This window comes from Lipotes vexillifer, unplaced genomic scaffold (assembly GCF_000442215.2).
Source record: "Lipotes vexillifer unplaced genomic scaffold, Lipotes_vexillifer_v1.1 scaffold522, whole genome shotgun sequence".
NCBI classification, from domain to species: Eukaryota; Metazoa; Chordata; class Mammalia; order Artiodactyla; family Lipotidae; genus Lipotes; species Lipotes vexillifer.
Genome location: NW_006780291.1, coordinates 359,645 through 364,150, shown reverse-complemented (window position 1 = coordinate 364,150; position 4,506 = coordinate 359,645).

Below are 4,506 nucleotides of genomic sequence, written 5' to 3'. Positions count from 1 at the left end.
TCAGCCATAAAAAGAAACTAAACTGAGTTATTTGTAGTGAGGTGGATGGACCCAGAGTCTGTCATACAGAGTGAAGTAAGTCAGAAAGAGACAAACAAATACCATATGCTAACACATATATATGGAATCTAAAAAAAAACCCAAAGGTTCTGAATAGCCTAGACGCAGATGTAGAGAATGGACTTGAGGACATGGGGAGGGGGAAGGGTAAGCCGGGATGAAGTGAGAGAGTGGCATGGACCTATATATACACTACCAAATGTAAAATAAATAGCTAGTGGGAAGCAGCCACATAGCACAGGGAGATCAGCTCGGTGCTTTGTGACCACCTAGAGGGGTGGGATAGGGAGGGTGGGAGGGAGATGCAAGAGGGAGGGGATATGGGGTTATAGGTATATGTATAGCTGATTCACTTTGTTATAAAGCAGAAACTAACACACCATTGTAAAGCAATTATACTCCAATAAAGATGTTTAAAAAAAATGTTCTTCTATAATGTTGAATAAAATTGAGGGAGGAGTCACAAAAATAAGAATTTTGTATGGTTTGGTCATCTAAGTTATTTTATTAAGTAATTTTTGTTTTTGGTGGTACGCAGGCCTCTCACTGTTTTGGCCTCTCCGGTTGCGGAGCACAGGCTCCGGACGCGCAGGCTCAGCGGCCATGGCTCACGGGCCCAGCCGCCCCACGGCATGTGGGATCTTCCCGGACCGGGACACGAACCCGTGTCCCCTGCATCGGCAGGCGGATTCTCAACCACTGCACCACCAGGGAAGCCCATTAAGTAATATTTTATATTTATTTATTGTCTTGGCCAGGTCAATAATGTTAGTTTAAAAATGCTTTCTGTGGAAGAAGTGACACCTGGTCCTTGAAACCAGAAGAGCTAGCACTACATTGTTTCTTAGAAAAATCTGGTTTCATGTACAAAATTTTTAATTATGGCATATTTTCCAGTAAAATAGCCTGTTACAAGATTAAGGACTGTTTACACTTAACTACAGGAATCAAACAATATCTGACTTATAATAAGAATGCAATCTTGTTTTTAAGGATGATGTTGTAGCCTGTGTTTCCCTGAAAGCAGAGCCTGAGACTAAGACTTGCAGGCTGGTAGTTTATTTGGGAAGTGGTTCTGGGGCAGGACGGGAGAGTGAAACAGAGAAGGAGGGAAAGTTCCTGCTGGGAACTTCTGATGAGTCTTTTGACATATGTCTCAGACTGTTGCTTAGAGCAAGAGTTGGCAAACTATGGTCTCTGGAGCAAATCTGGCTAACCACCTATTTTTGAAAATAGAGTTTTATTGAAACAAATCCATGCCATTCATTTATGTATTTTCTATGGCTGCTTTCAGCCTATGATAGCAAAGTCAAGCAGTTGAGACAGGGACTATATGGCCTAAAAAGGCTAAATTATTTTCTCTCTGGCCCTTTACAGAAAAAGTTTTCCTATTTCTGCTCTAGAGGATGAAGGGAGAAAGCATTTATCCATCAGCTTTCCTCCCCAGTGGTCAAGGGCTGCCTCAGTGGAGTAAACTCCCCCACTCTTCTGGGTTACTCTCATCTTATAATCAGATTCCCATACCCTGGCATTAGAGAAGCCTCAGTTTAAGAAATGAAAGATCCATTGTACGGTCCAAGGTGAGTCACTATCATATTAAAGCCAGGACTATCTGGTCAAAATCTGTGTGTAATTAATGGCTGCAGGATGGCCAGAGTAAGGGGCTGGCTGAAAGAATATGAAGTGTGTACAAAAGATGTCTGATGTTTAACAAAAATGGTGTGATGACAGCTTCGTCATTCATTACAAATTATTTATTGAGCATCTATCATATGTCAGGCTGTCTTCTAGATGCTAGGGATATAGTGGTGAACAAAACTGACAAAAATCTCTGCCCTCATAAAGCTTACAATCAAGTGTAGGAGACAGACAGTAAAAAATTTGTAAATATGTGGTGTGCTAGATAGCAATGAGTACAAAGAGCTTTCCAGGCTAGAGCAATGGCCCTGAGATAGAAGAACGCCTGGTGCATTTGAGAAATATTCAGGTAGAATGTGATTGGAATCCAGTGTCAGGCAGTTGGAGGCGATCATGTAGGCCATGGTAAATAGTAAAGGCTTGGGCTTTCTCTAGGAGTGAGATGAGAAGCCAGCCATCAGAAGGTTTAAATAGAGAAGCGATGTGATCTGACTTGAATTTTTTTTTTTCTGAAGAATTAAAAAAAATTGAGACATAACTTGAATGCAGTACACAAATCTTAAGTGTATAGCTTAATAAATTGACATATGTATCCACCCATGTAACCAACACCTGGATCAAGATATAGAATATTGCCATCAAGTCAGATTTCTTGTCCCTTTCAGTCCGTTCCACATCTCCTCAACAAGGCAACTGCTCTTTTGACTTCTAACACCACTGATTAGTTTTGCTTGGTCTTAAACTTCATTTAAATGGAATCACAGAATATGTACTGCTTTTCTGGCTTTTTTGGCTTAACTCTGTATTCTGAGACTCACTGATGTTGCTGCCTATATCAGCGGCTCTGCTCTCCCTCTGCCTCTCTCTCTCATTGTGAAGTAATGTCCCACTGTATGAATATATCATTATTCATCCATTCTCCTACTGATGAGCATCTGGGTTGCTTCTGGGTTTTGGCTATGATGAATAAAGATGTCGTGAACATTCTTGTATGTATATTTTTGGTGGATATATGTATTAGTTTTTCTTGAGTATTCCTAGGTTGGAAATGCTGTCACAGGGTGGACATATGTTCTGCTTTAGTAAATACTGCCAAAAAGTGTTGAACAAAAGCTGCTGAACAGATTTATACCCCATCAGCATTATAAGAGAGTTCCAGTTGCTAGACATCCTTGCCAGCTCTTGATATTGTCAGTCCTTGTTTTGGTGGGGTTTTTTCTTCCGTTCTGGTACCAGAATGTGCATTGGTACCACATTTGTGGTTTTAATTTGCATTTCTGATAGGTAATGATGTGTGCTTTTTAATAGGCTTATTGGTCATTTGGATATGAAGCAGGTGTTCAAGTTTTGTCTGTTTTAATTGTTTTATTTTTCCTTACTGATTTGTAGTTCTTCATATATTCTAGATACAAGCCTTTTCTAGCTACATGTATTGCAAGTACAGTTTTCCAGTTTGGGGCTGGCCTACTTGCTTTCCTAATAATTCATATTAATTAACAGAAGTTCTTAATTTTAATGAAGTCCACTTTATCATTTTTAAAAGTGGTTACTGCTGTGTGTGTCCCACTAAGGAGGTCTTTGCCTAGGCCAGAAGCAAAGATCTGTTTTATTCTAGAAACTTGATTGTTTAAGCTTCTATAGTTAGTCTATGATCCAGCCTGAATTAATTTTTATATATGGTTTGAGGTAGGGGATATGAATGTTTTTCCCATTTTGATATCTTATTCCTATAACACTATTTATTAAACATACTATTCTTCACTGCACTGAACTGCAATGGCACCTTTGCTGTAAATTAGAGTGGCAATGTATATATGAGATTCCACTACTGAGATGGGAAAACTGCAGGAGTTGGAGGTTTGGGAGAAAAACTAGGAGCTTGATTTAAATGGACTAATTTGAGATGTACGGTCTCATCCAAGCGTATGGTCAAATAGATGGCTCTATATATGGTTCAGGAGTTCAGGAGAGAGGATAGACTAGTGACATAAATTTGGCATTCATCAGCACATATATTGTATTTAAAGCCGTGAAACTAGAGAGGATCATCAAGGAAGCAAATGGAGACATAAAAAAAGAAGTTCAAGGATTAAGCCTTGATGAAACATTTATCAATAACTTATATATTTATAAAGACTAACTTAATTTAATAAAAGTCACCTCATAGGCAGCCTAATGGGGAATGGTGATTGGAAGAATCCCTATTTTTTGACAGTCTATTAACTTTTTTTTTTTTTTTTTTTTTTTTTGCGTTACGCGGGCCTCTCACTGTTGCGGCCTCTCCCGTTGCGGAGCACAGGCTCCGGACCCGCAGGCTCAGCGGCCATGGCTCACGGGCCCAGCCGCTCCACGGCATGTGGGATCTTCCCAGACCGGGGCACGAACCCGTGTCCCCTGCATCGGCAGGCAGACTCTCAACCACTGCACCACCAGGGAAGCCCCCTATTAACTTTTATGTAAATTTATTATTTAAGAAAAATTTAAAAAATAGATTTAGTTATTTATTTATTGGCTGTGGTGGGTCTTCGTTGCTGTGCACGGGCTTTCTCTAGTTGCGGCGAGCGGGGGCTATCCTTCGTTGCGGTGCGAGGGCATCTCATTGCGGTGTCTTCTCTTGTTGCGGAGCATAGGCTCCAGGCGCACAGGCTTCAGTAGTTGTGGCTCGCGGGCTCTAGAGCGCAGGCTCAGTAGTTGTGGCACATGGGCTTAGTTGCTCCAGGGCATGTGGGATCTTCCTGGACCAGCGTTCGAACCCGTGTTCCCTGCATTGGCAGGCGGATTCTTAACCACTGAGCCACCAGGGAAGCC